General features: G+C 50.8%; 5 non-coding genes across 5 annotated transcripts; 2 read left to right on the forward strand and 3 right to left on the reverse strand.

Moving 5' to 3' along the window:
* Window positions 1-2,376: 2,376 nt before the first annotated feature.
* On the reverse strand, window positions 2,377-2,458 carry TRNAS-AGA (transfer RNA serine (anticodon AGA)). Its single transcript has one exon. It is a non-coding gene; the product is annotated as a tRNA-Ser (tRNA).
* A 1,849-nt stretch (window positions 2,459-4,307) lies between these two features.
* On the forward strand, window positions 4,308-4,379 carry TRNAS-GGA (transfer RNA serine (anticodon GGA)). The gene has a single exon. It is a non-coding gene; the product is annotated as a tRNA-Ser (tRNA).
* A 5,096-nt stretch (window positions 4,380-9,475) lies between these two features.
* TRNAF-GAA (transfer RNA phenylalanine (anticodon GAA)) lies at window positions 9,476-9,548 on the reverse strand. The gene has a single exon. It is a non-coding gene; the product is annotated as a tRNA-Phe (tRNA).
* Window positions 9,549-12,303: 2,755 nt separating this feature from the next.
* Window positions 12,304-12,375, forward strand: TRNAQ-CUG (transfer RNA glutamine (anticodon CUG)). Its single transcript has one exon. It is a non-coding gene; the product is annotated as a tRNA-Gln (tRNA).
* Window positions 12,376-18,195: 5,820 nt separating this feature from the next.
* Window positions 18,196-18,359, reverse strand: LOC127041356 (U1 spliceosomal RNA). The gene has a single exon (XR_007771640.1). It is a non-coding gene; the product is annotated as a U1 spliceosomal RNA (small nuclear RNA).
* Between the last annotated feature and the right edge of the window lie 7,328 nt (window positions 18,360-25,687).

Consider the following 25,687-nt stretch of genomic DNA (forward strand, 5'->3'; position numbering starts at 1 on the left):
CATCAGATCTTGAATTTCATACATGGAATGACCTGAGTAAAGTGCTCTCACGTGAGCTCAAGACCAACAACAGTGCACAGTAATTATTCAGCAAGTATCTGAGGAGAACTGCAATGTTAGAGAGAATCACGAACTGCTCAGAGACCATTAATGCAGAGAAGCAGCAAAATTCTTCAAACATATGACTGGTTACGACTTATTTACTTGGTCTTAAAAGAGAAGAACAAGGACCTGAGTCTCCTTCTTGTCAACAACCCCCTGCTCAGCCAATCAGGGTAGAGACTTAGGATGGGAGGCTGAGGGTTCTCACCAGAGAGCCCAAAGGATGGCCCAGGTCACCGGTGGGGATCACTGCCTGAGCATTATCTCAGCCGCACATTTTTGGGTGGACCTCCCAGAGTGGGAGCTACAGAGCACTCCCCCGCAACACACACACACACACACACACACACACACACACACACACACACACACACACACACACACTTTACTCTTGGTGTTGGGAGGGGAACAGGTGAAAGGACAAAAGCAAGAGACAAAGAGAAAGGAGGAAGGGATGGATGGAGGAAAAGTGAAACAAAAAGGACAAACTCTAATGTCCCCAGTGATTCTAAGGGACAAAATCTCAGGTGTGGAATAAAATTCTGCCTCCTTAACCTCATGTTTTCCATGCCTAGCATTCAGCTGTCACCAGAATGATCAGACTGAACAGGTTTCAAACCTCGAGGTGGCTCTTACCTTCTAAACAGGAATGGCTGTTTTCTAGTAAAATCAGGCAAAGGGAAGGAGAAAACTTGAAAGAGATTCCTCCTGGCGCTCACGTACGTGAACCCGAATACTCTCTCAGTCCTCAAAGAGAGACGTGGAGAAGGAGACTTGCTAAAGCAAAGCCACAGGGGTCTCTGAGGTTACCCTGGCCCCTCACCCCTCTCCTGCCTGGCTGATGTCAGCATCTCTCTGTGAGGTCATCACCTCCCCACCACTTTTGACCAATAGTCTGAGGTCCTGCAAAAGGCTTTTGTGATGTCACTGCCACACCCCTCCCTTGCTGTGCTAATGTCCTGCCCGTGGCCAGGCACTTTGGAGGTTTGAGCTGCTCCCTGTGGATCACCTCACTCAAGGAGCGTTCGTTCTAGGAAGCAAGCCAGTAGTTTTGGATCATCTGCAAATTTTGTCACCTCACTGTTCAGCAGATCATTTATTAATATGTTGACTAGTCCTGGTCCCAGTACAGACACCACAAGATACCTGTTTCCATCCTGAAAACTGATCATCTAGTCCTATCCTTTGTTTCCTATCTTTTAACCAGTTATTGATCCACGTGAGGACCTTCCGGAGGTGAAAGTAAGCCGGTATGTTACAGTATGAGGTACTGGCAAGAGCCAGTACGCTGTGCCGGCCCGGCCCGTCTTCCCCAGGCTGGTGATTTAAAGGGCCCAGGGCTCCCTGGTGCAGTTGGACCCCGGGCCCTTTAGATCATCTCCCAAGCCCCCCTGCCGGAGCCCCGGTGAGCAAATCACTGCCGTGGATGCTGCTTTCTCCCGCTCTGCGAACACAGAGCAGGGGTGGCAGAAGCTTCCTTACAGTGGGGGGGGGCACTGTTATCCGAACTGTGGCACCCCCATGACACTCCTTCCCTAAGGACCTCCACTCACAGCTCCTCTCCCCTCGAGGCCACACCCACAGAACGCCTCTTCCCCAAGACTGCACCCTTCCCCGCCTCCATCATTTGTCCTAACCAATAAAGAGTGGTGGGTCCATGGCCCTCTAACCCCCCTGTTCCAGCACCCCTGACACAGAGCTAAGCAGGCAGCAGTGTGTACGTGTATGTGTGTGTGTGTGACAGAGAGTGCTGTGCTGTGCTGAACTGAGCCAGTGAGAGAAGAGGGGCTGATGTCGGGGCTGTCTCCTGCCTCAGGACTGGTTGCTTCCAGCAGCTGTCTGAACTTAGAGACAGTGTGCCGACATACTCACTCTTCTGCAATGCACACACTGTCTCTCCTCCCCACACACACATGCTCTCTACCCCAGCACACACATTGCAGTGGAAAAGCAGCTGGCAATCTAGTAGGATGCCCATGGAACAGAAAACTGTATCATGTGATGCTGTACCAGCCTGTGAGGCATTGCAAACCCTTCCCAAAGCACCCTGCAGCCAGTTGCACAATGGGATAGCTACCACAATGCACTACTCTCTGTGGCCATCCAAGAGATGCTAGCATGGATGTGCTCTGGTGACACAGGGCATAGGGTGGACATGCAACAGCTGTTCAATTAAAACACTTTAACTAAAGCCATGTTACTCTTTCATCTAGACATAGCTTAAGAATGAGACAAGACTCAGCTCCATCAAAGCAGAAGAACCACAGCTTCCTCCATAATTGGCAGGATTTGAACCTGCACAGGGAGACCCCAATGGATTTCTAGCCCATCACCTTAACCACTCAGCCACAACTACTTGCTTGACATGTGGCTCTCACTGCCCTCTAGTTCTGTTCTCACTGAGTGATCAATTCCAGTTGTTTCCTCAGACCAGCTTCCACAACGCACACACTGCTGTGCCGTTGTGTAAGTGTGTCCATGGCTGAACAGCAAGAATTCCTGCTCCTTTCCCTTCTGGCTGGAGCATGAGGAGAGTGTGTTCGTGGTTAATGACGTTGCTGTACCTTGTCCATTTCCTGCCTTGATCATTCAGACAGTCCCCTTCCCGCCATATCCCCAGGGCTTTGCCAGAGGGTTGGTGGCTCCTTTCTTTCCTCACCCTGGAGTAAACTCAGCTTTTTATTCCATCCTTGATGTTTCAATGAATAACAACAGATGACCAAAGAAAGAGGTGGACAGGGTGGGTCTCAGGGGAGGGGCAGAGAGGTGTGGGCGGTGGGCAGGTCAGGCCAGGGGAGCAGGCAGAGAGATGTGGGTGGTGGGCAGGGCCGGCCTCAGGGGAGGGGTCAGAGAGGTACAAGCAGTGGGCAGGGCAGGTCTCAGGGGAGGGTCAGAGAGGTGCAAGTGGTGGGCAGGGCTAGTCTTAGGGGAGGGGGCAGAGATGTGTGGGTGGTGGGCAGGGTGAGTCTCGGGGGAGGGAGCAGAGAGGAGTGGGCAGGGTGACTCTCAGGGGAGGGGGCAGAGAGGTGTGGGTGGTGAGCAGGGTGAGTCTCAGGGGAGGAGGCAGAGAGTTGTGGGCAGGGGGGTCTCAGGGGAGGGCTCAGAGAGGTGTGGGCAATGGGCAGGGTGAGTCTCAGGGGAGGGGGCAGAGAGGTGTGGGCAATGAGCAGGGTGAGTCTCAGGGGAGAGGGCACAGAGGTGTGGGCAGGACAGGTCTCGGAGGAGGGCTCAGAGAGGTGTGGGCAATGGGCAGGGTGAGTCTCAGGGGAGGGGGCAGAGAGGTGTGGGCAGCAGGCAGATCTTGGGGTAGAGGGTGGAGAGGCGTGAGGAGGCCTTGGGGGAGGAGAGGAGTGAGCGAAAGGTGGACCAGCAGGCCTCAGCCAAAGAGGAAGAGCAGGTGTGGGAAGTGGCCAAATGGGAGTGAGGGCAGAGCACAGGTGGGGCCTCAGAGGGAGGAGAATGAGTGAAGGGGGTGGAGTGGGGGGACAGCAATGGTCTGGGCAGGGCCGCCCACCGGATTCAGGGGGCCTGGGGCAAAATAATTTCAGGGCCCCTTCCATAAAAAAAAAGTTGCAATACTATAGAATACTATATTCTCATGGGGGCCCCTGCAGGGCCTGGGGCAAATTGCCCCACCTGCCACCCCTCTGGGCGGCCCTGCCCTCAGCCTCTTCTTGTAAGTCCTCTGTCCCCTAATCATTTTTGTTGCTCTTCCCTTAGACTTTCTCCAATTTGTTTCTGTATTGGGGCGGGGGGCGCAAAAACTGGACACAATGCTCCAGATGTGGCCTCACCAGTGCTGAATAATCACTTCCCTCGATCTGCTTGCAATGCTCCTACTAACCTAGCCCAATCTGACCAGTTCCCCATATTGAATGCAGACACAGCAATATTTGATAAATTGGTTCCTGTCCATTCAGGAGGTTATTTCCCACCTCTTTATAAATAATGAAGATGCTCTAAGTGGAGGGTAGAGAGCTGTTCCGTCCGTGCAGTTAATCCATCTCCCCGAGAGGTGGTAGCTATGTCACTGGGGGAAGCTATGTTGGTGGGTGTGCAAGCTGTGGTGTCTACATGTATATATAAAGTTTAATCAAACCCCATTTTTAAAACCCCTGTGGTCTGGGAATAGAAAAGGAGCTCTCTGAGGCGGAGCCTGTCTTTCAAAATCCTTAAGATCACTGACTTGCCTTTGTAAATGGCATGGGGGTATAGCTCAGTGGTAGAGTGTTTGACTGGAGATCAAGTGGTCCTTGGTTCAAATCCAAGTGCTCCCTTACAAACCTGTTCTTCCAATTAAAAATAATTTTGTTTCCAGTATGTTCAGGAGCTCCACTAAATAGGGGTCCCTGAAATGAATAAACACACTCAATGCTTTCCAGTACAAGTGTGTAAAAACCTAGCAAACATGTCTCCCAGTTGAAATCACTTCCAATCCTCTAAGTGTCTAGGTTTGTTTTCATCAATTAAATGAAGACACATTTGCAGCTCCTTGGCCTCCATGGGCTGCAATGTGCAGAAGAACAAGAACCACATCCACTTGGGAGGAATGGACTAGTTTCTATTACATTTGGTAAATAAGTTGCCATGGGGACTGAAAACTCTACTGGAGATGGATAGGAGCCTGTTACAAAAATAAAATAACCAAGATTTACCAAACTCCCTGTGACACATTCAAACCTCTCTTCATGCGCACAGTATTAATTGGGGCTCTAACAAATGTTAACCTTCCTGTAACACAGGTCATTGTTCCTTGTAACTTTCAGATGCATTCAAATGGCAGCTGTTTACAGGTCATGGGCTGCTAGTTCATGAGCAAGAGCAGAGCCTCTGTAAGTTTACCAACCACAGAGCTTGTTATGTCTGCATCTAAGTAAGTGCAGAGTTATTTCAATGGCTCCTACACTGACATCTGCTGCCCCTTCTGGCTGGTTAATTGCACTATTTGGAACTTGCTCCTAAAAGTGCACCTTTCTGGGAGTGAGTCAAAACTGCCCAAGGAAACCCCATTGGGTTTCAAGGGCAGTTTGAGCAAAGAGGTGATGGGACAGCACAGGGGTCTCAGAGCTTCTCTTTCATCGCAGGGTCAGAGGGTGCTACTAGCATGACTGTGGGGTTCTCTTCCTGGCTGTGGGAGGAAAGAGGTGTATAGTGGATTAGAAGTGGGGGCCTAGAAGTCAAAGAGAAAACATCTCCCTTTTCAGCTTCAATGCTCATTGAACAAGAACATGGCTTCTCATCTCTTAGGTTTCAGAGGAGCAGCTGTGTTAGTCTGTTTCCTCAAAAAGAACAAGAGTATGTGTGGCACCCTAGAAACTAACAAATTTCTTAGATTCTGTTGCTATCATGTGGCCATTTCATTTCACTTCTTATTATTAAAAGGTTTGAGTACTTCACACAGAAACATTATTTCCTTGGGAAAGACGGAGAAATGGAAGCTGCATTGATTTAATCCTCTGAAAATTAAATAAGCTTCAACTAGCGCTTGTGGTTCATTCGTTCTTTTTCATTCCTTTCCTTCTCTAGCTTGTATGTTCTTGCTTTCTTTTTCCCCCTCTACCTTTCATGCTCTTCCTTTCTTTCCTTCTTTTTCTATTTTTCCCTCTCCCTTTATTTCTTTCTCTGCCTTCCATGTTCTTTTCGCTCTCGCTCTCTCGCTGGTTATTTTTTTCACTCGCTCTTTTTTCTCACTCCCTTCCAAGCCAAGCAAGTTCTCCTCACACACACATTTTGACAGGTTTTCCTCCTGATCACTGAGTGTATTAAGCACGTCTTCAGTGGGTATTTGGCATGCCAGGAAGCAGGCTGACCGGGTGTCTTTGTGGCTGTCTGCTGGCCACACATAAGCATGGTCCTCCCCTCCTCTTGCCCCTCCCTCAGTTGCTCTCTAGCTTTTAAGCCTTCCCTTGGAGCTGTCAGCACCAGCCGCCTCTGCTTTAGGTGTCCAGAGCAGGAAAAGTGTGTTGGGCTCCGGCCTGAGACTCTTCCTCCATCCTGCCTAGCCCTGACTATCAAGCCTGGCCCTGGCACTCCTTCCTTCAAGCGTCATGTGGACAAGAGGCAACATGTGGCTGCAAGCAAAATGGCCAAACTTGTGGGCATCAGGAGAAGTTGTGAAAACCCCAAGCAGCTGGTCAAACCACAGGACTGCAGGCAGCAGCAACCAGAGTAGTAAGTTCTAGAGCCCCAACCCATTGTGGCCTTCACAACAGGGCTCTAGAGGGCAAGTCACCCAGCAGGAGGAGAAAGATTTGATCTTATCTAGCTGGAAACATGGAAGTTGAGCACTGTGAGCTCTAGGGGTTTGCCACAAGGTCCCACTGAGATTTGAACTCAGATTGCAGGATTCAGAGTCCTGAGTGCTGCCCGTTACACCATGGTACCAGCTTGTGCTGTTGTCTCTGCACATCGGTGACCCTCATGGGGCCAGCTCGTGTAAGGGACTGTTGGCCCCTTACTAAAGCTCAGTGGGTTTTTGGTTGGCTAGTTCCCAGTACCTATAGAAGAGGGAAGGATCAATAGGAAATCAGGACCCTAAGACTGACAGTCTCCAGGAGCAATGGGGAGAGGCCAAAGCTCCAAAGTTAGCCCGACTGACAGGCCAGGCAGTGTAATGAGGAAGTCACCAGGGCAGGGGATCCCATCATCTGTGTGAGCTGGAACTACCTGGGCCAGAGTGGGACCCAGCTAAGGAGAAAGCAGGAGCCCAAGAAGAGGCGGGGAGAAGAGCTGCGCCAGCCAGGGGGAACGAGAGCAGATCCATGCTAGGAACTGAGCTGGAGCAGCATGAGCCACAGAAGCTGCCCAGGGAGCAGATCTGTGCTGGGAGAAGAGCTGCAGCAAGCGGAGCCAGAGAGGACAGAGGAGCAGCCCAGGGAGATGGAGGCAGAGCCACAGCAGCACTGGGGCTGGAGGTGGGTGCAGTGAGCAGCTTGGGAGAGTGAGAGGGACCCTGGGCAGAAGGCCCAGCACAAGGAGATGCCACCAATCCAGAGGCCTTGCAGGCCAGACCTTCGGGGGTGGGGGGATCATATCCCCTACATGGGGGCTGACACTGGGAACAAGGGTCCTGTCACCTAGAGCATGTGGCCACTGCCAGAGCAAGTGTCCGGCCCGTGGTGTCCCTGCACACAGCCAGGACCTGGGAAGGAGGCCTGGGACAGGTGAGGGAAAGACTGTGACCTGCCCTGACACTCCAGAGACGCTGGTTGTGCTCTCCCTGCACCACAGAGCAGGGTGACATGTTTTCCTTTAATCTTTCCTTATGTTTTACATTAATTGCTGTGTAATAAATTGTATTTGCTTGAAGCAATGCAATGCGATGATGAGTGGGTCAGGAAAGTGCCCAGAGTGGAGAGAGTACCCCAGAGTGGGGACACTGTAGCCCTTTTCAAGTGAGCACGACAAGACTGGGGGTCAAGCCCCCCAGGATTCCTGGGCCCAGCCTTGTTGGGGTTACGAGGACTCTGCCACACATGAGAGTAGAAAGAGCATCCTTGGGGTCAGACAGGCCTCTGGGTAAGGGGGTGGGGACTCAGATCCTTTCTCTGGCCAGTTGCACCAGAGTCATGTATAAATCAGGGAAGTTCCCCACAATAGCCGGACTTGAATCCCATGTACACTTGCCCTCTGTACTCATTGCTTCTCTGTCTCTCTTCCCTTCATCTCTGCTGGTCTCTCTCTGAGCTTTCTCAGCACCTGGCCCCACAGCGCTTCCTGCCAGCCAGAGACTGCTTGTTCTAGGCCTGCTCCTGTGGATGTGGCCTCTCTCCTGATTCCTGAGGAAAGGAACCTTTCCAGGAAATGGCCATGGATTCTGGGAATCTGCATGTGGCTGGTGGACAGCAGCAGGAATCATTTGGCTCCTGGCACACAAGGCCACTTAAAAGCTGAGTGCTTAGACAGGGGCTTAAACGCTGGATCTTCAGATTAAAAGCCTGATGTTCTACCAACTGAGTTAGTTGAGACCATTTTCACCGTTCACCCCAAGAGCTAGCAGGTAGGCAAAAGAGAGGCAAAAAAAGTCCCAGGAACCTCTCCTCTTTTTCTGCACATCTACTGCCTGTCAGAAGGATTCCTTCTCCTCCTCCCTCCTGTGCCTCAGTGTGACTAAATCTCCACACCTAGACAGCTGGTCCATCCGCTGCACCCCAATCCCCCCATGCCTGAGCCTCCCTGCCAAAGCCCTGCACCTGGCTCCATAGAATTCTCACGTGTTGCTGGGAACTCGACTTCTTGTGCCCAGAGAGTCTCGGCCCCCCTCAGCAGATGACCTGAGAAACACAATGTCCGACTTTTCCAAAGAAGGGCTTGGAGGGGTTTCTTTTGGTGTTACCATGTGGCCTAATGGATAAGGTGTCTGAGTGTGGATCAGAAGATTGAGGGCTTGAGTCCCTTGGTGGTTGTGTTTCTGCAGTTCTACCATTGTGCTGAAAGTTCTGCTCCCTTCAGGGCTGGAACCTCTTCTTGGCTGCTCAGGCCAATGCTCTGGCTTCAGCTAGAGCCCTGGGAAGGAGTTGGGGGTTGGGCATCACAAAGGCTGGGGCAGGAGCCCCAGGTGCTTCCAGTCTAGCCTTTGCCATTCCTGGTTTGCCAAAGAAAATGGGTGGCTGCCCGGGCTAGCTTGTGCGCCTGTCCCTGTGCTGGAGGATGCTTGCTACATACGGTCTTCAGAGCCTGGGTGTTTCTCTACTTCTTGCCAGTTCAGGAAAAGCCTCTTGGGGTAAAATCTCCTGCCCCACTGCAAAAGTGAGCACCCTGATTGGGAGCAGTCAGAGGCCCCACCGTGGGGGCTGGCCCTGCTTTCCTACCCACTTGTGATGTTATCCACAGAGCATCTGCAGCTGCCCCGCATGCTGGTGACCTTCAGTGGGTGTTTGGCATGGCAGGGAGCAGCCTGGCTGGGTGTTTTTGTGCCTGTCTGAAGGCCACACATAGGCATGGTCCTGCTGTCCTCTAGCCCTGACCTCAGTTGCTCTGTGGCTTTTAAGCCTTCATTTGGAGCCGTAAGCACCAGCTGCCTCTGCTCTAGATGCCCAGAGGAGGAGAGGTGTGCTGGGTCACTTTTACAGATGCCCCTTCCCTGGTACTGCCCTTGCTGACCTGCACAGAGGAGCTTCCATCCCCAATCCCTGCCTGTCACTGCCCAGCAGCCCTCTGGCACCATTCCTGAGGACTACTCTGCCTCACTTTCTTCCTACCATGTTGGGAAAGACAGTTCTCATTATTAAAGGTTAGGTGGGCCAACTAGGGGCAGAAGCCTGTTCTATGTTTTCCTATTGGAGAGCCCAAGCTCAGGAACTCACCTTGGGTGCAAGCACTGCTGTGCTCCCAGAAAACAAGCCACCCCTGCACAAAGAGGGATGATAGGGCCTGCCAAAGCCTGGGATTGAACCAGGGACCTTTAGACCTTCAGTCTAACGCGCTCCCAACTGAGCTACTTTGGCAATTGCATGAGAACATTTTGGCCTGTTGCTTCTCTGTCTGGGATGTTTTTGTCAGCAGTTGCAGACAAAAAGGACAGAAAAACAAAAGGCTGCTCCACACCCACACTGGAGGAATCTGGCACCGTTAGCTGTGGTGAGTAAGAAGTCTCTGTTGGCTGACAGGGCCTGTCCCCTAGGAGCTGGAACAGCAGCTACCACCTCCCCCTCGGCTCCAGGCTGTGGGAAATGCTCATTGCCTGGCTGCATAGGTGGATGCTGCTCCGTGCTCTGGAGAGCGTCTGTATTGCTCTGTCAACCCCCCGTCTTCACTGAGCCAGTCTGGTAAGGTCCCAAGTGCCCCCTCCGGCCTGGCAGCTGAGAGTCTGTGCAGACATCAACCCCCCTGCCAGCCCCAGAGCCAGCAGCAGCACCAGCCCCCCCAGCACCACAGGGGCACTCAATGAACTTCCTGTGGGGAAGTGTTTCCTTGACGTCCTGCTGCTAGAGTGAGAACCAGGAGAGAGCAGTGTCTGGCTTACCGTGGGGAAGAGAAGAGACCTGATGAGTGTGGATCTCCCTCAGCCTCCTCTGCAATGCTGATCAGTTGTATTGTCACTGTGATAGTCAGTGCTTCCCTTCAGGGCCACCCCTAGAGGGGTCTAGGACAAATCCCCCCCTTTCCTCCTCAGGCCCTGCCCCCACTCCACCCCTTCCCCCAAGTCCCCACCCCATCCCGTCTCATCTCTTCCCTTCCTGCACCTTCCTGCCCCATTCCTCTCCCACCCCCAACTCTTCCCGTCCCTGATCCTTCCCCTCCCCACCCAATGCCTCCTGCACCCCACTGAACAGCTGATCACTGGCAAGTGGAAGGCACTGAAAGGGAAGAGGAGGAGCTTGTCAGCAAGGCCTGTAGCGTGTGTGGGGGGGAGCTGGCTGCCAGTGGGCACTGAGCACCTATTTTTTATCTGTTGGTTCTGCAGTCCCATAGCTCCCATGGAGTCGCTGACTTGGCTTCCTTCGTACTCTAGAGAGAGGAGCAGAACCAGGGCTACGGCTGATCTATGGGGCACCAGGTGAGTGGCAGAGGCTTCAGGTGCAGAGAGTTTGCCTGACCTCTCAGGGACACAGTGTGAGATGGTGCCCCCAGGATCTCTATGAAAGGAGCAGAACAGGATTTACTTGGGGTGGGGAGAGAATTGAGAGTGTCTCAGGGGGTTGCCCAGAGGTGTTGCCCGGGTGAGAGACTGGCTAAAACACAGGCCTCACTGTGAGCAGGAGTCAAACCCGCACAGGGAAACTCTCTTAGATTTTAACTCCCACCACTCGGCCATCACAGCTGAGAGTGACAAACTGCCCCAATGCCAGAGAAACTGGTAAAGAATCCCAATGCCCAGGCTTGAAGTCATCTGAACTACAGAATTCCCACGACAAACCTGGTTCCCAAAGCACAGGGGGGATTTGGGGTTTGTTCTCTGTGCTTAGCCATGTGCAGTCGCACAGAGAGCACTTTTAAAAGTCTCCCCTCCCACAGAGCGGGAATGGGAAATGATTCTCAACTTGAAGCCTGATGTAGGGTGACCAGACGTCCCGATCTTATTGGGACTGTCCTGATATTTGCTTGTTTGTCCCGCATCCCGACCGATGTTTGGTCGGGACCCTGGACAAACAAATAACTTTGTCCTCTTCTCTGGCACACAGGCATAGTCTGGAGGGATACTTGCCCCACCCAAACTCCGCCCCCTCATTCCCCGATTGGATCCCTCCCCAAAAAATCGCCCTGGCCCTGCCTCCTCCCCAAGCATGCAGCATTCTTCCTCCCTTCCAGGTTTGCACACGGGCCATGGCCATGGCCGGGAGCGCAGCGCAGAAGCTGCTCCAGCCCTGCAGCCTGTGGGGCAGCGCAGTGGGGCTGGGGGCAGCATGAAGCAGGCAGGGCCCAGGTGGGCAGGGGGCGGAGACACACGTGGGGTGGACACGCTCCTGCCGGGAGCTGCCTGGTTCACCCCTTGCCCGGGAGCTGCAGGAGGGGCCAGGATCATGGCTCAGCTGCAGAGCTCGGAGCCCAGGCTGGGTCCAGGAGTGAGGGGATTTGGGAGCTGGGGGTGCAGCAGGGGTTGGAGACGAGAGTTGGTTGGAGATGGGGCTGTGCCACTGCCGCTTGGTGGCGGGGGGGCCCTCCAGCTTATTTTTTTGCTCCACCCCCCGCATCCTGATATTTCATCTTTGACATCTGGTCACCCTAGCCTGATATGAAGGAGGATGTCTGGACCAAGGGGCCAGGGACTCGCCTTTGGTAGAGAAACCACTGTCAAGTTTTAGCCAATTAGGACAAGTCAGCAAATAAGAACAACTTCAGGTATCAGTAACTGCTACAGGTTGCAAATTCCTATATGCAGCAGTTTCTGGCACTACACCTGCACAGCTTTGCTCCCCAGCTCTTCTCGGGCTCCTGCTCTCTCCTTAGCTCTGCCCCACTCTCGCCCAGACAGTTCCAGCTCACATGGAGGATGGGACCCCCTGGCCTGGTGACTCCCTCATTACACTGCCTGGCCTGTCAGTGCAGCTAACTTGGAGCTTTGGCCTCTCCCCATTGTCCCTGGGGACTGTCAGTCTCAGGGTTCTGATTTCCCATTGATCCTTCCCCCTTCTATTGGTGCTGGGAACTAGCCAACCAACACCCCCCCACACACACTAAGTTTTAGTAAAGGGCCAAGAGCCCCCTTACACAAGCCAGCCCCATGAGGGTCACCGATGTGCAGAGAAGGCAGCACAAGCTGGTCCCATGGTGTAATGGACAGCACTCAGGACTCTGAATCCTGTAATCTGAGTTCAAATCTCAGTGGGACCTTGTGTCAGCTTGTGGTCATAGGCAGCAGGTTATATACATTTGTGGTGCTCGGGCTCCAGGAATATTCAGGGCTGGGGGCCCTGCTGCAGCAATATTTGGAGCTGGGTCTCTTGGCCTGTGTCTGCCACCCCTGCATGTGCGGCGCTACGTCCCTGCCTGACAAAAAGCAGCGTGCGCTTGTCCCCTGCCTGCTCCTGCTGCTGGAGTAGAGGGATTGGGGCAGAACTGCTGTCTGCTGCCCCAGGGTCCAATGCCTGCCATCTACTAAGGGCAAGGCAGGCTGCCCTGAGCCTCTCCAATGCCCTCAGCTCTGCACTCCCTCCTATTCCCAAACTCCCTCCCAGAGGGTGCACCTCTCACCCCTTCGTACAACCCCACCCCCTGCTGGAGCCTGAACCCAGCACCCAAATTCCATCCCAAAGCCTGCACCCTAATCCCCAGCCCAGGATCAGCACCTCAGACCTCCCCCCCAGAGCCTTAGGCAGGTGGGGGTGGATTTTGGGGGGCAGAGTTGGGGTGCGGGTTCTGGGCTCCAACAAAATTTCTATAAACCTGCCACCCATGCTTGTGGTAAAGCCCCAGAGCTCAACTTCCCTGTCTCAAGCTGTGTAAGAGTGAATCTTTCCCCTCCTGCTGGGTGACTCACACCTCCTAGAGCCAGGTCTTTGGCTGGGGTGGCTACAATGGGTTAGGGCTCTAGAACTTGCTACCCTGATAGTTGGGATTCTTGCTGCTGCACCTGATGTTCACAAGCTTGGCCCTTGTGCTTCCTACCACACTTTTACCACACTTTTCCTCTGGCTCACATGGCACTTGAAGAAAAGAGTGCCAGGATAGCAATTAATAGTCAGGTCTTGGCAGGAGGGAGGAAGAGTCCCAGGCTGGAGCCCCACACACCTTCCCTCCGCCGGGCACCTAGAGCAGAGGCAGCCCAGCTCTGTCCGCTGGATACATCGGCAGAGTAGGTGAGTTCACGTAAATACAGTCTGGTCCCAAAGCCTCCACACAACCCTGGTCATCAGTAGCTGTCAGGGGAGAGCTCATTCACACCTTGCTTAAAAATCATCATTTGAAATTCTAAGGTTGGCCAACACTGCCGAAGCCAATGCACCAACATTGTCAGCAAACACAACAGCTGGGTGAGGAAACCCGGCTTTGTCCAGACGTTCCAAACCTATTTTACTTTCTCTGGTACAAGTAGTTTTCAGACGTTGTATCTGCTTTTAAAGTGTGTGTTAACGTTTCCATTTCCATTCAAATTTGCAACCAATGACAACATTGGCAGCGCTGCATGTAACTACCTGACCACTGAGGGAGGGGTTGTTGGGGAAATTCGGGGAAGGGGGTGCACAGCCCCCTGGCTGGGGGGCGTATAGGGAATGCCCAGTTTCACTGAATTGAGTCTCCTACTGCAGCACCTCAGTAGGTTACATCAGAGAGGAGCTGCAGTGTCTAGGCAGTGGGATGCCTGTGCCTTTAAGAGCCCAGCCCTGGGAAGCCCATGCTGAGAGGTGCTGCCTGTGAGAGGGGAAATAAAAAAGCCCTCTGCTCCCCCCACCCGTGTTTGCAAACACTGGAGTCTCAGCCCACCGGGATAACTGTTACCCCTCTGCCCCTTCCTGTGCCAGGATTTAACCCTCTGGCAGTGCCTCCCTCTGGGCTTAACTCTGGCTCCTCCCCGCTCCCTGACTTTGCCCTTCAGTCCCTCTCCTAACTCTGCCTCCAGCTGCTTGACCCCCCGACCAGTCAATTTCCACCCGCTGCTCAGATCCTGGCCACCTCCTCCTCTGATTTGCCCCCCTTTGCCCCTTTTTAATCCCTGTAAAATTAGGGGGTGCTGAGTCCCATTCTCTGGAGGGAGGGCTGGGAGCCTGACCCCTGCCTGCCCAGTGCTCAACGTGCCCCATGATCTTGTGGATGTTTTCTGAGTGCTGCAGGGTCACCCGAAGGTGGAGAGAGACGCAGTTAAGAGGTGATGCAGCCAAGGGTGCCTCACCCAACACTGAGATGCAGCCACCTCTGGGGTGAGTTACACAAGTCAGCAAATGAATTTGGAACAAGAAACGCACTGAAAGGACCGAGGCAGCTGCAGGAGGTGGAGAAAACCAGAAAAAGCAGTATCCCTGGTCCCAGCCCTGTCCCTCCCCGACTCTACCCCCTAACCTCCACTCCCCTCCCACATTTGAGGGGAGAACCCAGGAGTCCTGGTCCCAGCCTTGCCCACTCCCATATTTTGATATGGCTCCATCCAACAGCTGCCCCCACAATTGCAGAGCAGTGCCATGGGGCACACCAGGGCCTGCCTGTTTGCACAGGATGAGCAATGCCAGTGCCCCAGGATGGGGAGAGACGATGCTAAGGGAGAAGCAGGCAGCAGACAGCTCCCATGACAGAGAAAGAAACGCAAGGGGGTGCTATGCTGCAAGGAGTGAAGGGGGTTGGCAGGGAATGGGAGGATCTTCCCTCACACCAGGTGTGTCTGTCTCCCTCCCAATTCCTCCCCAGCCCTACCCCAGCCCAGGCTAATCCCAGCCCAGCTACCAGGGTTAAATTTGGCCTGGATTCCCCAGCTGCTGGGGGTGGGGCGTGGGGCTGGGAAAAATGAGCCTTTACTCCCCCTGCCCCAGACACAGTTGCATGGGCACAGACCAAAGGAGCCTGCAGCACTGCTGCCTAGAGGAAAGTGAGGCACCAGCCACTGACAGACACATCATGGCTCTCCTCATCCTCATCCTCTTTTCCATATACAACCTGGCCAGGGGAGAGTGGGGGTAAAGTCAGGGAAGTTGCATAGTTAACCTGTGGAACTCCTTGCAAGAGCATGTTGTGACGGCCAAGAGTATAACAGGGTTCAAAAAAGAACTAGATAAGTTTATGGTGGATAGATCCATCAAGGGCTATTAGCCAGGGTGGGCAGGGATTCTGCCTGTACCCTCTGTTTGCCAGAAGTTGGGAATGGGCAACAGGGGATGGATCACTTGATGATTCCCTGCTCTGTTCATTCCCTCTGGGGCACCTGGCACTGGCCACTGTCAGCAGACAGGAGGATACTGGGCTAGATGGACTTTGCGTCTGAACCAGTCTGGCCGTTCTTATGTCTCCCTTGGAGCAGCAGTGACGCCTTCTGGTCATTCAAGGTAATGCACAGAAGGTGTTTCCCTTGATACAGCAGTGACACCCACTGGTCAGGTGGCATAATGCACAGCATGCGTCTGCGCTCTACGAGCAGTGAAACCCACGGACCAGTCACGATAAGGCACAGAGTGTGTTTCCCACCAGTCTGGCTAAGGCACAGAGCATGTTTCCCTTGGGGCAGCAGTCACACCCAGTAACCAGAAGGGGTGGCATCAGACTCTTCTCCTTTAGCGGGGGACTGAGATGGGCTAGACAAAAAAATTGGGGGGCTGTGCCCCCCATCACCTGGCCCCACCCTTCATGGAGGCCATGACTCTGCTCCTTCTCAGTTAAAGGCCAGGCTCATCTCCTCTCCCCCGGGCTAGGGTTTACAGCAATACAAACTTTATTAAAATAAAATAGTAAACAGGGTTTACTTTAAATATTCTAAATCTGTCCAAATTTTAGTACTGAATCCAAAGTTCTCTTAAAGTTCCGGTCAGTAACAAAAACATAATAGGAAACCAAAAACAAGGCTTAATTTAAAACCCAAACATTAAGAAAAACTTTGTTTGTAAAAATAAAAACTAACAAATGCTGTAAATTAATAATTTCAACATTTTATCAAAAAAGTGTGCTGCAGCAGAATGATAAAATAACATCAAATAAATAAGCATGACCACTAAAACCTCCTATAAAGGAATTGAATCCTTGAATACTGGTCAAATCTGTATAAAATATGCAGAACTATGTCAAAACTGGTGTTGTAGCACAGCCATTCGATCCAGAAAATGTCAATTAAAAGCTCCAGTCCAACTAAAAAAACCAAAACAACCCAATAAACCAAAATGGTCACAGCCTGAAACAAACCTACACAGAAGCAAAATTAAACCTGTACCAACACTGGAACAAACAACAGCAAGGAAATTTTGCAGATTGCACACTGGGAGATCAGCTGTGACACATGAACTACCTCTGCAACCAAATTCTTAATCACAGGTCAGCATGAGGGTTTATGCAAATTCTGGACTCTTGGACCAGAGCTGGGGTTGGCAGGGGGTGGAATTTTTGTGGCACATGCACCCCCTCTGCAACACCAACCTTTGCTACCTCACTCCATAACACCACACATGCAGCAGTCTTTTAACTCTCAGGAACCAAAGCATACCCTGAAAAAGATTGAGTGGCATAAGCTTAAGGCAAATGACTGCAGCACTAACAACAACTCAAAGAGATTCAAACACATCTCTGCCTTTACACACCAGGGAAAAAACCAGCAGCCACAAGCACAGACCAGCAAGACCCAAACAAACATAAACATCCCCCCAGCTTTGGGTCTTTGGAACCCAGACCCCTTAATGGGTGAGTACTTTTCAGGCAAGGGAGAAGCTCTCAGACCTCAAATGCCAGGTACAGTTACTCTCTCCTTGATCCAGAACGAACAGGAAAATACACTGCATTACTCCTGCCCCAATTACAAAGAGACTGGGGATCCCACAGTAGCTGAAATGACCATTTGGACAAGCACTCCCATCATGCAATCCGGAGTGGGTGGAACCATGCAAATGACATCAGCCTCAAAAGGCCTTTACAACAGATCACCAAAAGATGGCAAGCTAGAGTTCATAGTAACCCTGCTTAACCTACGGTGGGAAGGAGCAGAAAAGAGCATCGGGGCTGCAGAATAGCACTTGCATAGGCTTTCTTTGCCCTGGTTTGCTGTAAGAGTTAACAGTGAGAGATTGGTAGTCACAGGTCAGCATAATCTCCCCAAATGGAAGGGCACTGTTCCCGGAGAAGGGTCCTGGAGAGGGTTTTCCTCGCTGGTGCAGGCCATCCACCTCCCTGAAAGGCGAGAGCTAGGTCGACGGAAGAATTCTTCCCACCAAGGCGTGGACTGACGTAGCCGCGCCGATTTACGTTCCCCGTGCAGACCAGGCCCGAGAGTTTGAGCGTCCCGAAGAGTTAAGTCAAAACAGCTCCGTCCATCAGGGGTGCGCAAAAGGGAACCCCGCTCCTGGGCGTCACGGCCACGCCGCCCTAACCCCCAGCGTAGCTAAGGGCATTCGGGGAGGCGGTGGGCCTAAAGCGATGGAAAGACCTCCTCCAGCACAGGGTTGTGACAGCCTGGTCATCGTAGTACAGACAGGGAGGCCACCAAGAGACAAGAACAGACAGCAAAAGCCAAAACGGCCCCAGGGCAGGGGGCGAGGCTGCCTGGTGGACGAGGGGACCCGGCAGGACAGGCCTTTTGGACAGGCCGTCCTCCCATCAAAGGAGGAAGAGCCCAAGAAGGAGGGCTGGGCAAGAAGCTACAAGCAGGGAAAGAAGCAGAGCAGGCGGGCGGGCAGCTCCCCTTAGAGCAAAAGAAGGCATTGGTCCAAGCCCCGCCCCCAAAAGCAGACTAGAGAGCAGATCAGCTGCAAAAGACCAGGGAAGATCAAGAAAGCACAGAGCCTTGGAAGCCACAAGTAAAATTTCAGAACTGAGCTTTGCTTTCTCTTCCTTAACCTCATTATCAGCAGCAATGACAAAGGTACCAAGAGCAACAGCACCTGAGGAAAAGAGCAGTCACAAAGACAGAAGAGCAAAACTGCTTTTGTCAAAACCAACCAAGCACACAACTACATGCTGGACCAAGCCTCCCCAGCCCATTGAGCAGCACTCCCCAAGGCATCTCGTTTTCCTGTCTTTTCAACCAATCACCAGGGGAGAGCGCAGACGCAGTCCCCCACTACCACAAATTATGCAGTTGAGTTTCCCGCATTTGGGGAAATCGCAGGGGTCAGCACACCCACAGTGCAATGGATGAGCCTCATCCTGGGAAAACCACCTCCATGATCATGGTATTTCCCCTGCCAGGTAAGTATGAGGTCCTACTGCCCAGCTGCCACCTGCCCTCGCTCTCCCCAGACTTATAAGACATGGGACGGACCGCCGCGCCCCGAGCCCCCGGCCTCGCCCACACCGGCCCCCACTGCCGACAGCTGCCCCGCTGCGTCCCCGAGGCCCCTTCCTTCTCCATGCCGAGCTCGTGGGGCCAAAGGCGGGCCCTGCCAGGCAGCCTGTCTCTGCTCCCACAATGCTCTGCTCGCACACAGATCTGCATCCATGCTCATGCGGCTCCACCCCTCCGCTCGGGCCCCTCCCCCTGCCTGCCCGGGCCAGGGCTCTTGCGTGCCTTGGAGTTGAAGCCGGGTCCTGTCCCAGGCATCCAGGCTATCAGAGAGACGACATGGACCAGCTGCTGCTGGGGAAAGAGTGCAGCTTGCATTTTGCTGCTCTCTCTCCCCACCGGAAGTTGGTCCAATACAAGAACGACCTCCCCTGCCTTGCTTCACGTCAGTTTTTCCTCAGTGCAGAAGGTCGGGTGTTGTCAGCCGCTCTCCAGAAACTGGAAGGCCACTCCATCCCTTTTGTTACCTGCCAAGTGAGGCTGAGTGCACTGGCAGGCAGCGCCGTCGGAAGAAGTGGAAGATTGGACAAATGACCAGGGAGGAGTATAAAACTATTGCTCGGGCAGGCAGGAGCGAAATCAGGAAGGACAACTCAGGCTTGGAGTTGCAGCTAGCAAGAGATGTTAAGAGTAACAAGAAGAAGGGTTTCTTCAGGTATGTTAGCAAGAAGAAGAAAGTCAAGGAAACTGTGGGCCCCTTACTGAATGAGAGAGGCAACCTAGTGACAGAGGGTGTGAAAAAAGCTAAGGTACTCAATGCTTTCCCCCACCCCACCCCCGTCTTCACGAACAAAATCAGCTCCCAGACTGCTGCACTGGGCAGCACAGCATGGAGAGGAGGTGACCGGCCCCCTGTGGAGAAAGAAGTGGTTTGAGACTATTTAGAAAAGCTGGAGGAGCATGAATCCGTGGGGCTGGATGCGCTGCATCCGAGGGTGCTAAAGGAGTTGGCGGGTGTTATTGCAGGGCCATTGGCTATTATCTTTGAAAACTCATGGTGATCGGGGGAGGTCCCGGATGACTGGAAAAAGGCTAATGTAGTGCCCATCGTTAAAAAAGGGAAGAAAGAAGGAGGATGCGGGGAACTACAGGCCAGTCAGCCTCACCTCAGTCCCTGGAAAAATCATGGAGCAGGTCCTTGAGGAATCAATTCTGAAGCACTGAGAGGAGAGGCAAGTGATAAGCAGCAGTCAGCATGGATTCAGCAAAGGCAAGTCATGCCTGACTAACCGAATTGCCTTCTGTGAGGAGATAACTGGGTCTGTGGATGAGAGGAAAGCAATGGACGTGTTATTCCTTGATTTTATCAAAGCTTTTGACACAATCATCTCCCACAGTATTCTTGTCAGCAAGTTCAAGATGTATGGGCTGGATGAATGGACTATAAGGTGGAGAGAAAGCTGGCTAGGTCGTCAGGTAGTGATCGATGGCTCCATGTCTAATTGGCAGCCGATATCAAGCAGCGTGCCCCAAGGGTTGGTCCTGGGGCCGGTTGTGTTCAATATCTTCATTAATGTTCTGGAGGATGGCGTGGACTGCCCTCTCAGCAAGTTTGCAGATGACACTAAACTGGGAGGAGCGGTCGATACGCTGGAGGGTAGGGATAGGATACAGAGGGACCTAGACAAATTAGAGGACAGGGCCAAAAGACACCTGATGAGGTTCAACAAGGACAATTGCCCAGTCCTACACTTAGGATGGAAGAATCCCACGCACTGTTCCAGACTAGGGACCGAATGGCTAGGCAGCAATTCTGCAGAAAAGGACCCAGGGGTTACAATGGACGAGAAGCTGCCTATGAGTCGACAGTGTGCCCTTGTTGCCAAGAAGGCTAACGGCATTTTGGACTGCATACGTAGGGGCATTGCCAGCAGATGGAGGGATGTGATCGTTCCCTTCTATTCGACATTGGAGTACCGTGTCCAGTTTTGGCCCCCACACTACAAGAAGGATGTGGAAAAACTGAAAAGAGTCCAGCCTAGGGCAAGAAAAATTATTGCGGGGGCGGGCGGGGTGCGGGGCCTGGAAGACATGACTTATGAGGAGAGGCTGAGGGAACTGGGATTGTTTAGTCTGCAGAAGAGAAGAATGAGGGGGGATTGATCGCTGCTTCCAGCTACCTGAAAGGGGGTTCCAAAGAGGATGGATCTAAACTGTTCTCAGTGGTACCAGATGACAGAACAAGGAGCAATGGTTCCAAGTTGTGGTTGGGAAGGTGGCGGTTGGATATTAGGAAAACCCTTTTTCACGAGGAGGGTGGTGAAGCATTGGAATGGGTTCCCTATTCCAATGGAGGTGGTGGAATCTCCTTCCTTAGAGGTTTTCAAGGTCAGGCTTGACAAAGCCCTGGCCGGGATGATTTAGTTGGGGATTGGGTTGGACTAGATGACCTCCTGAGGTCCCTTCCAACCCTGAGGCCTGGTCCACACTACAGCGTTAAATCAATTTAAACAGCATTAAATTGATTTAACGTTGTACCCGTCCACACTACAAGGCACTTTAAATCGATTTTAAGGGCTCTTAAAATCGATTTCTGTACTCCTCCCCAACGAGAGGAGTAACCCTAAAATTGATATTCCTATTTCGATTTAGGGTTAGCGTGGACGGAAATCGAAGTTATTGGTCTTATTCTTTTACCGTAGCTACCCAGAGTGCACCGCTCTGGAAATCTATGGTAGCCTAGGACCATGGACGCTCACCACCGAATTAATGTGCCCTAGTGTAGACGCATAAAATCGATTTTATACAACCGGTTTTAATAATTTTGATTTTATGCTGTAATGTAGACGTAGCCTAGGTTAAGCAGGGTCGCTATGAACTCTACCCTGTCATCTGTTGGTGATCCGTTGAAAAGGACTTTTGAGGCTGATGTCATTTGCATGGTTCCACCCACTCCGGATTGCATGATTGGAGGGCTTGTCCAAACAGTCATTTCAGCTGCTGTGGGATCCCCAGTCTCTTTGTTATTGGAGCAGGAGTAACGCAGTGTCTTTTCCTGTTCGTTCTGGATCAAGGAGAGAGTAACTGTACCTGGCATTTGAGACCTGAGAGCTTCACCCTCCCCTGAAAAGTACTCACTGTTTAAGGGGTCTGGGTTCCAAAGACCAAAAGGTTTTGGGAGGTTGAAATGGATGTTTGTTTGGTTTGGGCTGGTCTGTGCTTGTACGTTTCCTTTCTGCTGTCTCTGGTCTGTAAAGACAGAGGTTTTTGAATCTCTTTGTGTTGTTTTTAGTGTTGCAGTCATTTGCTTTAAGCTTATACCACTCAGGTCACATCCATGTTACAGAGTAAAATTGAAATTAATAAAATTGATTTTATGTGTCTACACTAGGGCACATTATTTCAGTGGTGTGCGTCCAGGTCCCAGGCTACCATTGATTTCTCGAGCAGTGCACTCTGGGTAGCTCAGTAAAAGAATGGGACAATTAACTTTGATTTCCGTCCACACTAGCCCTAAATTGATATAGTAATATCGATTTTAGGGTTACTCCTCTCGTTGAGCAGGAGTACAGAAATCGATTTTAAGTGCCTTGTAGTGTGGACCGGTACAGCATTAAATCGATTTAATGCTGTAGTGTGGACCTGGCCAGGGTATGGTTTGGTTCCTGAGAAGTAAAAGGCTGCTGTGTGTGTGGTGTTATGGAGTGAGGTAGTAAAGGATGGTGTTGAAGAGGTGGTGCATGTGCCACAAAAATTAGCCCCCCGCCACTGCCAATCTCAGCTCAGGTCCCAGAGTCCAGAATTTGCATAAACCCGCCTGCTGACTTGTGACTAAGAATTTCGCCCTGCTAACTCTACCAGCAAAACAGGCCAAAGAAAGTGTATGCAAGCGCTGTACCGCAGCCCCAGTGCTCTTTTCGGTTCCTTCTGTTGCAGACACAGCAGTGCCAGAGGCAAGCAACAGTGGTTCGTTGCCTAGAGTGCTTAAGCGCCAATAAACACACTAGGGTGGAGAAGCAAACAACCAAATTTATTTGAGCTCAAATAAGGTGCCAGGGAGAAATAACAATCTCAGATCCTGCACACAGCACACAGGCAGGGCAGGAATATTTATACCCTTCTTCTTGTATTCCTCTTCTGATGCTGACTAGCTGATCTTTCACTCCCCTGTACTTTCCCATCCAGCTGCAGTATCCTTTCTCAGTCAATCTTTTGACTTCCCCCTTCCTCCCCCCCTCCACTGCTGAGACATGTACACAGTATCTTAAAACGGCCTTGAGCGGGCTTTAGCCGAGCTTCAGTGTATTACAGCAGAGAACTGGCTGTTACAACCAAAACTAACTGCTAACACTACATTTTTGCAGCTATTAGTACATTAGGTTACACTAGGTTACACAAAGTGTTTAACATGGAGGAACACTGGTTCATTGAGGCCTACAACAGGAGGGCTTCATTGACACTTGTGGTCTATCACCTTTCCGAGTTATCTAGGGTTATGCCAGAGTGACACCAACAACTCCCTCCTTTGAGAATACTCGACAAACTTTTGGCTGAGTGTTCTCACATTTAAAGGATAACATGTGATTAAGCTCTAGGGAGCTGGAGTGCTTTATAGCAAGCAAGCAAAAAAAGAGTAACGATACACAACACCACACCAGTGAGCAGGAGGTGAACAATACCTTCCCTTAGTTCTCCCAGGTTGAGCAACCAGCCCCAGGGGGAATCAGAAATAGTGGGTTTCCTTTCCTGGGCCTTCCACTGTTCAAAAGCCTGTTTGGCTGACAGGATGTGCTTGTTAATATCCTGTGCGCTTTCTGGGACATAAGTACAGTATTCATCCCCTATAAGGGCGCACACCCCGCCCTGGGAAGCCACACTTCCACCCAGGAAGTGTCCACATATGTCTTCATGATCACAGATCAGATGGTATTCCTGATGCATCTGTAAGGGCAGTGGGCCAAGTCTGGTACTCAAGATCACTCCGAACGGCCATCAGCTGGTCATTCAGGAAATCCCGAATTCCTAAACATACTAGATCCCACTGCAATGCCTTCCCAGCCTCAGTTATATTCAATACCATCCCTTCTTGGTGTAGTACTATAATACACCTGTTGTTTAACTATTCTCAGGTACTATCAAAAGGCATTGCCATTAATAGCATACATTATTAGTCACTGGCATGGTTTCAATATGGGTGAAATTACTAGTAGCAAAACAAACTTTTTGGGTATTTGTTATTTAAAATCTAATTAGAGAGAGCTATATATGCTTAAGGATTTATCCAAAACACAGGGTGCAGCCTGTAGAATAAACCCCAAAATCTATTCAATACCACATTCCCAAACATGGGTCCCACAAATGTTCTCCCACCAGTGTATAATTCTTTGTTTCTTCACCAGGGTCAGTTCTTAATGTCCTTTCTAGTCAGGAATTCCTGGACTTTGGCAATTTCAGTGGAGCGAGTGTTCCTTCTTCTTTCCCAAAACAGTCGTGGTACAGCATCCTACAGGGCAGAGGTTACTAGCACATAACCCTGTAATGGTTTTGATTCTTCTAGAAAAATTCAAAGGCACAGTAGATCTGTCAGTGGATAAGGGAGAGGTTACTAGCACGTCACCTTGTACTTTTTCCCTGCTGTCCAAAAGGCACAGTGGAGCTAGAAGGTGAAATAAGCTAATCATCAGTAGGAGAATTCTCCCGATGTGAAGGGGTCTTTTTGCAGTGAGAATCTTGGGTCCAAGCACTCAGTCTTTGACATTTTACAGCAATGTTGGTAGTCACCGGGACTTAAGGGCCTTTCCAGGGTGGAGCCAAGGCAGTCTTTCGTCGGTGGACCTTTACATCAATCCCGTCTCCTGGTTCCAAGGAGTGGCAGGGCTGCTAGGGTCTTTGGGTAGCGCTTCTTTACCTGTGAGAAAAGAAACTTACACATTTCATTAGTGCCTGGCAGTGTTTTTCAGATCTCATAGCTGTGTGGGCAAATTCAAGCCCTCCTTTTCCTAGTTGTTAGCCAAGTCTTAACTGTGAGCAGTGTCCTTGAATGGAGTCAGTGTCTTATCTATAGCCTGAGCTTGCTAGCTAATTCTTTTTTTTTTCCCGTTAACTCATTCTGTGCTTTGTTCTTCTTCCTTTCTTGTCTTCTTTTAACCTGCAAAGGAAACTTCCACTTTTTACTCATACACCTTTTTCTCAACAATGAAGACATAAACATTGTCATTATACAGTACATTAGTCTTATTATTTAATATATGCCACACACAACCTTTTACTAAAATAACCTTATTACGGAGCTTTGGAGCAACAAGCCAGGACAAGCACACCCACTTTGAGGAGTTCATTCAATTTAACCTCTAGTCCAATAGCTTTCCACCATCCCCAGCCCTCTGGCTAGAAATTTGAGGTAGCCAGAAAGATCCCATATACAATATGGGGAGTGGGTTAACTTTTCATGTCCTTGCTTTCAAAGACTGTTGGTATGCAAATTTTAACAACAATTTTTGCAATTAACGGTTTGACCAATGAAGTTTCTTTTCCTTACTTAAGGAAATGCATTAGACTTTAGTATATCACATTCTTCTGATTTACCCAAACACTTTGTATTCCAAGTTGAACAAAACAAGTATCTGCATTTTAATTTAACCTTTTTGTTTGATTTTAAACTAGACTATTTTATAAAAATATTAAACACAAAAATTCCGGCCACAAGACAAACACCACAAGACAGAACAAAGAACACAAAACATAATTTCTATTGTGCCAGTAAATGCATGGTATGTTGAATGCTGTTCAGCTGGCATCAGTTTTCTCTGATTATCTGAAAGACAAAAAAAACAGAGGTCTACCCACCCTTTCTGGGCAGACAATCATCACTTGAAATATACAAATACCCTTGTTGACTTCAGGCAAAAACAGAGGAATTAACCCATATTTTCTTGTATTTGTTTCATAGGCAGCCCAGGTTTTCAATTACATAACACTGTATACATTCTTCAGCTAATTTAACTAAATTGTTCATAGCCAAACCAAATGATTGCAATCCAATAATTTCTTTGCCTGAATTTATTTACAAACATTTCACAGACACCAAAAACCTTTTTTTCTTTAGCATTTTTACAAAGTTCAACTGCTGTTTTCTCCAGCAACTACAGAGTTAACTTCTCACTCTCCCTTAAATTACTTGCTTGTCTCCCAACAGCCACTTTTATCAACTCAAATCACCATTCCAAGTAAGTCCTGGGCATTTGAAATCCCCATGCTTACACTTACTGAATCCTTCCTTCCACTACACCCTTAAAGTTTTCC

The sequence above is a fragment of the Gopherus flavomarginatus genome, assembly GCF_025201925.1.
Source record: "Gopherus flavomarginatus isolate rGopFla2 chromosome 13 unlocalized genomic scaffold, rGopFla2.mat.asm SUPER_13_unloc_2, whole genome shotgun sequence".
Lineage (NCBI taxonomy): Eukaryota > Metazoa > Chordata > Testudines > Testudinidae > Gopherus > Gopherus flavomarginatus.